This window comes from Protomyctophum bolini, assembly GCF_963924005.1.
Source record: "Protomyctophum bolini genome assembly, chromosome: 4".
In the NCBI taxonomy this organism is placed as follows: Eukaryota; Metazoa; Chordata; class Actinopteri; order Myctophiformes; family Myctophidae; genus Protomyctophum; species Protomyctophum bolini.
Window position 1 is genome coordinate 5,902,272 of NC_137865.1, and position 13,230 is coordinate 5,915,501.

General features: G+C 42.3%; 1 protein-coding gene across 1 annotated transcript in view; it reads right to left on the minus strand.

Moving 5' to 3' along the window:
* LOC308314374 (voltage-dependent calcium channel subunit alpha-2/delta-4-like) overlaps positions 1 to 12,843 on the minus strand; it is a 236,686-nt gene extending 223,843 nt beyond the window's left edge. Inside the window, exons 1-2 of the mRNA XM_080761976.1 lie at positions 12,761 to 12,843; positions 12,468 to 12,589 (exon numbers count right to left, since the gene is read on the minus strand). The gene's annotated coding sequence lies outside the window, so the exon portion shown is untranslated. The remainder of the gene's footprint in view (positions 1 to 12,467; positions 12,590 to 12,760) is intronic.
* Between the last annotated feature and the right edge of the window lie 387 nt (positions 12,844 to 13,230).

Here is a 13,230-nt window from a genome sequence, read left to right on the forward strand (position 1 = left end):
ATGCTTGTAAATTGGCTTACTAGTTTAAACTTATAGACCCCATAAACCCAGAAAGGAGGGGGGGCAAGTCAAACATAATTAATCTGTCCCATTACTTCCAGCCAGATCAACACCAGACCGAACTGCTGGAAAAGGGACTTTCCTTTGTCCCGACACTGGATATCTATAAACAACAAACCAACAGGTTAAAGAAAGACCTTTCTCAGTATCACCGCAGATTGAAACTAGCTACACACTTTGGAATGGACCAAGGAACGGAGATACTGCCTTTTCGACCAAAATCAAGCTGGGAACCGTCTGAGAATTTAATCCCAAGCAGTCTTAAACGACTGATGCAGAAGGACATGAATACGGTAACACGCATACCAGGACACATTAAGGAAAAAGATAATCTCACAATAGAACAAACCAGGGCACTTAGGGAACTAATCAACAACAAACAAATCATTATCAAACCAGCAGACAAAGGCTCCTGCATAGTAATTATGGATCGACACCAATACCTTTTAGAAGGTGAGAGACAGCTCAACAATCAGGACCATTATAGGCAATTAGACCAACCCATTTACATGCAGACAGCTACGAAGGCCATAGCCATCATAAACAGTCTTAAGGACAAAAGGCACATAAACGCCAAACAACACCAATACTTAATAGGACAAGATAGCCCACGGGCTAGGATATTTTATCTTTTACCAAAAATACACAAAAGCCCGGATTCATGGACAATACCATATGAAATTCCACCCGGGAGACCAATTGTGTCGGACTGTGGCAGCGAGACGTATCAGACAGCAGAGTTTATTGAATATTTCCTGAACCCACTGTCGATAAAACACCCCAGTTTTATAAAAGACACTTACGATTTTGTGGACAAAATTAAAGCTATTAAAGTAGGAAAGGAGGCCCTTCTATTTTCAATAGATATAGACAGCCTCTACACAAACATTGAAACAGAATCAGGACTCCAAGCAGTCAGGGAAGTCTTTAGTAAATACCCAGACACAAGTCGACCAGAGGAGGAAATACTCCAATTACTAGACTTAAATCTAACCCAGAATGATTTTTCCTTTAACAACAAATTCTATTTACAAATCAAAGGCACGGCCATGGGAAAGAGATTTGCACCATCTTATGCAAACATTTACATGAGCATATGGGAACAGACCGCACTAGAAAAATGCAGACTTAAACCGACACATTACTATAGATTTCTAGATGATATATTTGGAATATGGGAACATAGCCAAGAAGAATTCCAGGAATTTATTGATGTTTTAAATAGCCATCATAGATCCATAACGATAAAATATGTGACACACACAGAAAGGATTGACTTTCTTGATGTAACAATCTTCAAGGGCCCAAACTTTAACACAAATGGGAAACTAGACTTAAAAGTATTCTTTAAAGAAACAGACACTCACGCCCTATTACACAAAACGTCATTCCACCCGACACACTCCTACACAGGAATAGTCAAATCACAACTACTAAGATTCCATAGGATTTGCACGCAAAGAAGTGATTTCAAAATAGCTTGTAAAACTCTATTTAATGCCCTCAGACTAAGAGGATACACTAGGACCTTCCTCCGGAAAGCCCAAAAAACCTTCTTAGAAATAAAAGTGCGAGATACAGGCCCCAAATTGGCCCTGATAACCAGTTATTCAACACAGAGCACACTAGCCAACAACAGAATAAAAAGGAATTTTGAGAACCGAACAGACGATCTTCTAAAAGATTATAAAATTATATCGGCCTACAGAAAAAATAAAAACCTTAAAGATTATCTAGTACACAGCAAGCTAAAAGAAATCAACACACCAGCACGCCAGGGACCAGAATACTTCAAACCCAAACAATTAGTAAAAAATAGAACCACAAAACGCGTCTTGGAGATTAAACAACAAATAACAGCCAGAACCAGCAACTGCATTTATTTAATCACATGTGAAAAATGTGGTTTACAATATGTCGGAGAGACAGGTAAAACAATAGGTACTAGGCTGGGACGACACAGATACAATATTAACAATGCCAAAAAGACAACCACAAGATTGGTGCAACATTTTATGGCGCACGGCATTGGAGCTCTAAAATGCGCTGGACTTCAACACAATCCTAACTGGACAGTAGGACAAAGACGTTTTAATGAAAAACAGTGGATTAAGAACCTCAACACGGATTTTCCTCGAGGCTTAAACATGCCTAAAATTAGATCTTGAACACTAAAAAACTTAAACTCAGGATTAAACTGGAGAAATCTAAAAGTGATTGGATCAGACTTCCTTCGGATACATGGCGAATGCATTTATTCCTTGCATTGTGCCTACACATGTCGCGACCTGCGGTCGCGACATGTGTAGGCACAGTGCACTGAAATCTTTTAATTCCCCCCTGAGCTAGTACCTGGAAACCGGAGATAAGTCTTTTATAATTATTACTGATTCTCCATTAGAGACATTTGGTCTCTACTAAAACCAAACCACAACTGAAAAAAATCCAGAACAATAGAACACACACCCATTGATTCTGATTGGACAGAGTGAAACAATGGCTAAGTAAGCCACACCTATCAAACAAAGCTGATTGGCCAAAGACTATCAGTCACGCCCACCATTAGGAACACATATAAACCAGGGTTTCAGCACAACTAATCATTCTTCTAACAGAATCAATCCTGCCTGAAGAAGGACAATACCAGTCCGAAATAGCTATAGCATGCATCAGAAGAACCAATGGAGAGACCACCGCAGAACCACGGAAGTTACATGGCCTGAGGACGGGCCACACCGACGAGACCCTCCACCGGGACGATGGGCTGGAAACCAGCCATATCACCAGGAGAGAATCAACACCATACCGCCGGAAGACAGGCGAGAATTCCACCCTAGACTGGAGGAGCCCTGGTTGAAGAACAGACCCAGACAGAGATCTCCCCACCAGTCACAGGGAATTCCACACAACCAACGGCCTGACCACAGACCACAGGTCCTCCGGAGACAGAACCAACCTTGGGTTAACAAGAGACAGCAAAACCAGCAGTCAATACCTCACCCAAGAGCCGGAGAGAGACCTCAACACCAGACCCGATCGGGTCCCGTAAGATACAACACACATACCTACACACACACACACCACACAGAAAGAGGTGACTTCTTAAAAGCCATCAGAACCATGAACAAATTGATCATAAGTACACATCATCTGCAGAATGTAAATTCTTCTAGCAGACCACCAGCGAGTATAGCAAGGAAAACCCTTGAACTCATAAATTTGATAAAACCAGCTCTACCAACGGCTAAAACCACCCTATTACTCGAAGGGATATCCAGACACTGGTGTCACACAACCATCTTAGCCTTAGAAGAACACTACACCACAGTCTTAAACACAACCAAACAAGAGTTAACAGATAACTTAACAGAGGACGAGGAGAAAAAAGCCTTTACCATAGCAATCAGATGGGCTAGAAAAAACTTAGGGAAAAGACTAACACATTTGGAGATAAACAAAGCTCAACTGATGATCACACAGCTCAGATCAAATAGAACTGTCATTTCTACCCCTCCCCCTCCTACTACTGTCTCTCTGCCTATTCCCACTTTACCCCCACCCCTCCCTCCTCCTCCTTCCTCTGATCCTGATATACCTATATCCACTCCCCATCGTTCTCCAAAAAACCCCCCCCCTTGTGTATCCACTGCCCCCCTCTCCCCACCCTCTCTGACCTCGACCCCCCCCATGTTCCCCACCATACTTATTTCCAAGACAATACTACCAACCATAGTACAGGTCCCCCCTAGAACGGATCTATCGGAAGTAGAGTTCCCCTCCCTGACCCTACCACCACAGAAGAGCCCACCACAGAGGCAAACACGAAGTAGGAGAGCCAATCCAAATGGCACGCCAAAACCCCAGAGGACTGACCACAACAGGACGGAACCAACAAAGAAGAAGACTACACAGGACCGGACCCAGGACACAGAAGCAACCCCTAGGAGGACCAGGACAGACCCAGGAGAGAACGGAGAAAAGGAATCAGATGAACCAGAAATAGACGAGCCAAGGACCCCAGGGGAAGTCTACAAACACATCAACACCGGGAAGAAGAACCAACGTTGGAGACTATTCCCAAAGAAAAGCATCCTCATCATAGGAGACTCAAACATGAGCCAACTTCCATCTCTGACACGACCAGATCTGCAAGTGGATTGCTACCCAGGAATGGGCTTCCAACATACGAAGGCCCTACTAGAGAGGATACCGAGCAACACCACTGTAGCCTATTGCATCCTGTCGGTTGGGATAAACGAGAGAGGCCACGCTCCAAAACAAGCGCAGAGGGCATTGAGAGAGGCCATCGCAGCAGCACAGAACGCCTTCCCAACTGCAAGTATCCATGTCCCTTTAGTCAACTACTCAACTAATTTCTCAATAAAGGATAAGGATAACATGAGAGAGCTAAATCGCAATATTTTTACCTATAATTACCTCCCTAAATTGGATGACAGGGAGTTTAAAGTGGTTCCTGATAACGTACATTGGACAACAGAGACAGGCAAAGCAATGCTTGTAAATTGGCTTACTAGTTTAAACTTATAGACCCCATAAACCCAGAAAGGAGGGGGGGCAAGTCAAACATAATTAATCTGTCCCATTACTTCCAGCCAGATCAACACCAGACCGAACTGCTGGAAAAGGGACTTTCCTTTGTCCCGACACTGGATATCTATAAACAACAAACCAACAGGTTAAAGAAAGACCTTTCTCAGTATCACCGCAGATTGAAACTAGCTACACACTTTGGAATGGACCAAGGAACGGAGATACTGCCTTTTCGACCAAAATCAAGCTGGGAACCGTCTGAGAATTTAATCCCAAGCAGTCTTAAACGACTGATGCAGAAGGACATGAATACGGTAACACGCATACCAGGACACATTAAGGAAAAAGATAATCTCACAATAGAACAAACCAGGGCACTTAGGGAACTAATCAACAACAAACAAATCATTATCAAACCAGCAGACAAAGGCTCCTGCATAGTAATTATGGATCGACACCAATACCTTTTAGAAGGTGAGAGACAGCTCAACAATCAGGACCATTATAGGCAATTAGACCAACCCATTTACATGCAGACAGCTACGAAGGCCATAGCCATCATAAACAGTCTTAAGGACAAAAGGCACATAAACGCCAAACAACACCAATACTTAATAGGACAAGATAGCCCACGGGCTAGGATATTTTATCTTTTACCAAAAATACACAAAAGCCCGGATTCATGGACAATACCATATGAAATTCCACCCGGGAGACCAATTGTGTCGGACTGTGGCAGCGAGACGTATCAGACAGCAGAGTTTATTGAATATTTCCTGAACCCACTGTCGATAAAACACCCCAGTTTTATAAAAGACACTTACGATTTTGTGGACAAAATTAAAGCTATTAAAGTAGGAAAGGAGGCCCTTCTATTTTCAATAGATATAGACAGCCTCTACACAAACATTGAAACAGAATCAGGACTCCAAGCAGTCAGGGAAGTCTTTAGTAAATACCCAGACACAAGTCGACCAGAGGAGGAAATACTCCAATTACTAGACTTAAATCTAACCCAGAATGATTTTTCCTTTAACAACAAATTCTATTTACAAATCAAAGGCACGGCCATGGGAAAGAGATTTGCACCATCTTATGCAAACATTTACATGAGCATATGGGAACAGACCGCACTAGAAAAATGCAGACTTAAACCGACACATTACTATAGATTTCTAGATGATATATTTGGAATATGGGAACATAGCCAAGAAGAATTCCAGGAATTTATTGATGTTTTAAATAGCCATCATAGATCCATAACGATAAAATATGTGACACACACAGAAAGGATTGACTTTCTTGATGTAACAATCTTCAAGGGCCCAAACTTTAACACAAATGGGAAACTAGACTTAAAAGTATTCTTTAAAGAAACAGACACTCACGCCCTATTACACAAAACGTCATTCCACCCGACACACTCCTACACAGGAATAGTCAAATCACAACTACTAAGATTCCATAGGATTTGCACGCAAAGAAGTGATTTCAAAATAGCTTGTAAAACTCTATTTAATGCCCTCAGACTAAGAGGATACACTAGGACCTTCCTCCGGAAAGCCCAAAAAACCTTCTTAGAAATAAAAGTGCGAGATACAGGCCCCAAATTGGCCCTGATAACCAGTTATTCAACACAGAGCACACTAGCCAACAACAGAATAAAAAGGAATTTTGAGAACCGAACAGACGATCTTCTAAAAGATTATAAAATTATATCGGCCTACAGAAAAAATAAAAACCTTAAAGATTATCTAGTACACAGCAAGCTAAAAGAAATCAACACACCAGCACGCCAGGGACCAGAATACTTCAAACCCAAACAATTAGTAAAAAATAGAACCACAAAACGCGTCTTGGAGATTAAACAACAAATAACAGCCAGAACCAGCAACTGCATTTATTTAATCACATGTGAAAAATGTGGTTTACAATATGTCGGAGAGACAGGTAAAACAATAGGTACTAGGCTGGGACGACACAGATACAATATTAACAATGCCAAAAAGACAACCACAAGATTGGTGCAACATTTTATGGCGCACGGCATTGGAGCTCTAAAATGCGCTGGACTTCAACACAATCCTAACTGGACAGTAGGACAAAGACGTTTTAATGAAAAACAGTGGATTAAGAACCTCAACACGGATTTTCCTCGAGGCTTAAACATGCCTAAAATTAGATCTTGAACACTAAAAAACTTAAACTCAGGATTAAACTGGAGAAATCTAAAAGTGATTGGATCAGACTTCCTTCGGATACATGGCGAATGCATTTATTCCTTGCATTTATTCCTTGCAGTGCAACGAGTGCACGGTGGTTCTCCTATACTCCACTAACAGTATGAGTTTCACAGACCCCCTGAGCTAGTACCTGGAAACCGGAGATAAGTCTTTTATAATTATTACTGATTCTCCATTAGAGACATTTGGTCTCTACTAAAACCAAACCACAACTGAAAAAAATCCAGAACAATAGAACACACACCCATTGATTCTGATTGGACAGAGTGAAACAATGGCTAAGTAAGCCACACCTATCAAACAAAGCTGATTGGCCAAAGACTATCAGTCACGCCCACCATTAGGAACACATATAAACCACGTGCGTGCGTGCGCGCGTGCGTGCGTGCGTGCGTGCGTGCGTGCGTGCGTGCGTGTCTGCGTGCGCACTAGGGCTTGTGTGTAAAGCACATTAAATGGTCTTGAAATGTACAGTACATGCATTGCCTTTACTTCCCTTAGCTTATACAATGTGTTGTATTGTGAGATTATTTTTATCTTTATAACTTTTGAAATGTTATGATATTTTTTGTTTTACGTCTCGCCTATAAAGACATGCCCCAAAATAGGGACTGCGCTGAAGACACTACTACAACAAACCTAGTTTGAATTGAGATAACTGAAACACAACAACTGCTGTGTCAGCAATACACAGTTGTAATGACAGACAGCGTGTGTGTGTGTGTGTGTGTGTGTGTGTGTGTGTGTGTGTGTGTGGGGGGGGGGGGTGGGGGGGGGGGGGGGGGGGTGAGCACCAAGATCATCTGGAATCTACATCCACTGCCACCTTCTAAAACCTCTCTGTCAGTGTTGCCAGATTTTGCGAGAGCAATAAGCAAACTCGAAAGAAGCAACTCTATCAGTTTTAACCACTTGAAAGAAACCTATATGCATCGGTATATAGCAGATCTATAAACTCACAACACATTGCGACGCATTGAGAGCTTGTAGATCTGCTATTTTCAAAAATAACTATTTGGAATATATCTATATTTTTTTTACATTATATGGGGGGTCCCTGGCACAAGATAGTTTCAGATGGGGTCCACAAACAAAAACATAATTCATTCAGGGGTTTCCCTTGACATGACAAAATGTGTCATGTCAAGGGAAACCCCTGAATGAATTATGTTTTGGTTTGTCAAACATTTAATGTTTGAGAACCACTGGTCTAAACAACATTAGGAATAGGGATGGAGAAAAGAAATCAGATAACAATTAAGCTTATCGAGCCCGTTATCGATAAGCTTTGGGCTTATCGAGCCCGTTATCGAGCATAGAGGCCCATGATGACGTCACATGTTTAAAAGTGATCAAGAAATAAATGTAAAATCGTCCATGCTGGCACAAACATGTCGGTCTAAAAAGTGTATTGATAGATACCTGCCAACCAGCGCTGCAGTCCGGGTAAACAAAATGGCACTTTCAATTGCCTTCCGTCTGTTAGAAAAGTACTGTATTTTATCTCCCGTCCTTGAACAAAATAATAGTGGGCTCGATAAGAACCCGGCTCGATAAACTTGATCAATAAGGAGCTCGTTTATCAATAGAAAACGAGCTCCATCCCCAATTAAAAAAGCAAGGCCCAAATAAGCACACACTTAGAAATAAGCCACAAAAACCAATATAACTACCAATATTTACAAACTACAAGCCCAAAGTCTCGCTTACAATAACAAGCAGACATGGCAACACATGGCTTCTAAAAACCTCTCTCTCTGTGTCTCCCCTCATATACCCCCTGGTGGGGGGGTGTCCGGGGTGGTGGGGACAGTTAGCAGCAGTGATTGACGTCGACGCGAGAAGAACAGCATGTCTGTGCATGTCCCACCAGGACTCCTGCTTATGGCTACCGTGTGTGGCTATAGCTATAGTGGCCATTGGGAAGTGACAACTGGTCGCGGTCCCACGGGCACCAACGAGCCTGGCCTGCCTGCCATGTTATGTTACTGTACCGACGATGACATGACCTGGAAGTCAGGTCTCAATGTGGTAGACCAATTCCTGCAAAGCACTCCGTCTCCATCATGGGAACAGGAGATGCCGGGGAGCTACGAGAGAAAGTAGTTAAGCACTTAAAACGCTATATAATAGTTGACCATGAGGGTCTCCTAAGGCAGTGGTTCTCAAAATGTGGGTCGGGATCCCCAGGGGGAGTCCCCAAATGAGGGAGGGGGGTCTCAAGATCATGTGCAACATTGAATTCTCACGCAACAAGATTAGAAAATCAATAACAATACCGTGTCAAAAGTAATCAAACTATATTAGAAACATTGGCTAAATTGTAAAATATTACCAAAGAAAGTGGCAAAAGATGTGAAAATAGCCAATTACAAGCTCACAAGATTGGCAATTTTTTTTTCATAAACAAATAAAATATAATGCCTCAACTCCTACAATTCCAAGTGCTTGCCAGGGTGGGGGTTCCCTGTTCAAAAATGATTATTTTAGGGGGTCTCCAGTTCAAATATGATTTTTTTTAGGAGTCGCGGACAGAATAGTTTGAGAACCACTGTCCCATCAAGGGTTCCCCAAACCTTTCAGGCCACGACCGCCCTATTTGAACTGGGGACCCCCCACCCTGACAACTGACATAATAATAGTAGGCATTACATTTACTAAGCACCCTCTAGTGTTTAACCCATTTAGACCTTAGGACGATTCTACAAATGTCTTCTAAATCCTGACAGTTTTCTGAAAAACGCATGTGGTTTTCAAACTATTTCATGTCAAAGACCGCCAAAAATATATGTAATTGGCCGCCAACCCCATCTAAGAATATGTTGTTCCAGGGACCCTCCCAGAAGAAAAGATTTTAGTTAAAAACGTTCACTCTGAAAGAATATATATTCAAAGATTTGCGGCATATTTTCACGATTTTTGAGGATTGAGGAAAACTAAATGAAAACTAAGCTATGATGACTAAAACTGAATATATTGATTTCGTCAGCTATTTTCAGCAAGTGTAAAAACAGTCATTAAGACGGCATCAATTTACTAAAAGAAAATAGTAACTAAAGTTTTAAAATAAAAGTACAATAGTAAAAGTACAATATTTGCCTTTGAGATGTAGGTGGAGTAAGAAAAACTTAAGCACTTCAGTAAATATACTGAGTTACCTTACCACCACTGCGCAACAGTATATGAGGAAAAAAAAATCACTCTTTTGACACTTTGCAGCAAAATACATTTGTTTTCAGTCACAACGTAAACAGGTGGTAACAGGACAACAACGCTCTCTGTTCGGGTTTCGATGGGTTTCGCAGCCCCCTTGGCTTTTCACTGTCGTGCTGTGTAAACACTGGGATGTGTATAGGGCAGACCAGTTGGGTATCAGATTTAATATCAACCTGCCGAAGTGCACGTTCGGGGCACCTAGGAGGGCTTAGCGTGGCAGGGCGCCAGGCCGGGCCCGGAGGTAACCCGAGTGGGCGTGGAGAATCGACCCCGCAACCCAGGTGTGTTTATACTGGGTGGCAGACGGGGCAATAAATCGGCCAGCTGAGGAGCCTGTGTGCCACTTTATGACAGAGCCCATGACCGTCCGTCCGTAAGACGTGAGTCATGTTTCACGGCTTATTCCTTTTAGTTCTTGTGTTCTTCTTTTTTAGCTGGATAGTAATATGACAGAGATTTAGCTATAGGTATACTGTGTATGGATATGAACTTCGTTAAACTATACTTTGCTTTGCCACAAAGCCGTCTCCTGCACTTCCGTCTCCGTCTTGTCTCGTGTTCCCATGAATACAGACGGAGGATATTGGTCTACCACATTGAGACTGACTTCCAGGTTGTGTCATTTAGTAGTATAGTTATTAGTTATACATGATGGTATTGGCAGGCTTGTTTCATTGTGACAAGTGGCTTCCCAATAGCCACTAGTAGACCAGTAGCTTAATAATGATCTATAGCAGCCAACAGGCTTCTTTTGTTTCAAGTGCAACATTTGGTATAGTCTTTGTTATTAAAATATTGTCAAACTAGGCGGTTTTCATGATTCTGAATCCATTCCAAGCATTAGTTGTGCACAAAAACACACACACACACACACACACACACACACACACACACACACACACACACACACACACACACACACACACACACACACACACACACACACACACACACACACACACACACACACACACACAGAGGTCAGCAATAAATTGGGCACATTTGGGCAAGTGGCTATGGCTGTGTTTAGCCCAAGGAGTATTTTCTGTGCAAAACGAATGCTTGGAATGTATTCAGAATCCTGAAAAGTAAAAACCCCCTAGTTTGACATGTCACTGTTGTCACATGCTACATAAAGCATAAGGAAAGTTTGACATTTTTGCCTTAGGATGTTAATGGTAGGGTCACATATAAAGCCAAATAAAAATAATTGCTCAATGCAGACAGCCGTTCAGCAAACTCGTGAATGTATTATAGACAATATTTTAGGCTAATAAATAAAGAGTACTATACCAAACTTCCCACTCCACAACCCGGACTACTAGTCTATTGCAATGGTTCCCAAACTGGGGGTCTAAATTAATTTGGGGGGGTCCCTAAATGATTAACTTAAAGTGCAACATTGTTTTCTCACGCAGTAAACAAACCAACTGAACCTACAGTATAAGTGTATACAGGGTATCCCACGATTTTGCAACCCATTTTATCACCCAGTGTCAATTATCTAATGTAATCCTGGGCACAACACTTCCTCTGCCAACCTGGGGGGGCAGCGGACTGACCTCATGCTTCCTTCTATGCATGAGGAGTCCCAAGCTGCTTTTTTTCACCTGACAGGGGAGAGTTTCCCCGGCCAGACATAGCGCGTGGAAGGAGGAGCACATTATTCCGACCAGTTATTTTCCCCTCCTTCATTACTGCATTGTTTTTGTGAGGGTACCTACCCTATAGGGGATACGGGGAGAACATGCAAACTCCACACAGAAAGGCCCTTTCGACGCGGAGGAGAGAACACGCCCCCAGCGACCCACAGCTTCCCCAGCGGGAATCGAACCAAGGACCTTCTAGCTGTGAGGCGACAGCACTACCGACCGTGCCACCGTGCCCCCCTACCAAGGGTATCTGCATATTTCTAAAGTTGTCCCCTGCCTACAACACCTACACCAGGGTAAAGTCTCAATGGAAGAGTAGGGAGATCTGCACCGCTCCACCTCACTTCAGATAGGCCTATAAAACTACGGTACATTAATATTAAAGCATATCTCATTCTCTATAGTTCTCTACTCTACTCCGTTGACCATCGAAAACTACACATCACGCCCATTCTGTGGTCACTTCACTGGAGTATGAATGAATAGGCCTTAAAAATAATACTGAGGACTTTACAGACACACACACACACACACACACACACACACACTGTGTGACACACACACACACACACACACACACACACTTAGAACATCTGGTTTACTCTAGTCTACAGTACACTATAGCTGGTTAAACTCTTAGATAAAAGTTAAAGTAGATTATTATAAATAGTTTCCAAGCTCTTTAAAACAGCTGTCAATTTTAGCTTTTGACAGACAGACACTCACACGCACGCACCACACTTACCTAGGTGTGCGTGGCCGAACCACGTACTAGACAACCTTCATGGGATGTGTGGACAGTCGGAATGATGGGTGGGCCGGGTGGCTACTTGTTGTTGTTGTTGTCTGAATCCATGTTGTAAATTGCTGCTGGTTAAATGGAATGTTATGTTAAGCTATTCGTAATTTCAAGCGAAGTGTCTATTCATTGCCTACTTGAAATAATGTTGCTAGCCAATTGCAATGATATAGTATATAACTTATCCGATAAAACAGAGTAGAAAACATGAATAGGTGATGGACTGGAACATAGCCTACCTGTATTTCTGCTCGCTACTTGTTGCATCTTCTTGTTGTTGTTTCCCCTTCATTCATGTGTTGTGTAGCAGCACGTGCAGTCGTGCACAGCATTAATGTTGTCGTGATTAATATTGTGGCGCTGAAGGGTGAAACTCAAGCAGCCCCTGCAGCTGTATCATATTAGCTTATTTCCTGATTGGAACTTTGACAACAGCAGTGGCGTAACCGTGATGTGGTTCTCAACCTGTGGGTCGGGACCCGGACCCACATGATTTTGGAGGGGTCCCAGTCTGACAGTGCAGTGACAAATGACAATTTAAGGACTAAGAACTTTTTTAATACAAAAAAAGGCATTACATCAAAAGTAAAAAACGAACTTGCTGTGAGCTTGTAGATCTGCTATGTTCACAATATTTATCCATGGAACCGAGTCAATTAAAAAATGTAACTTCATTCTTAATTTCCAGTGATGGACAAAGTGCTTCTCA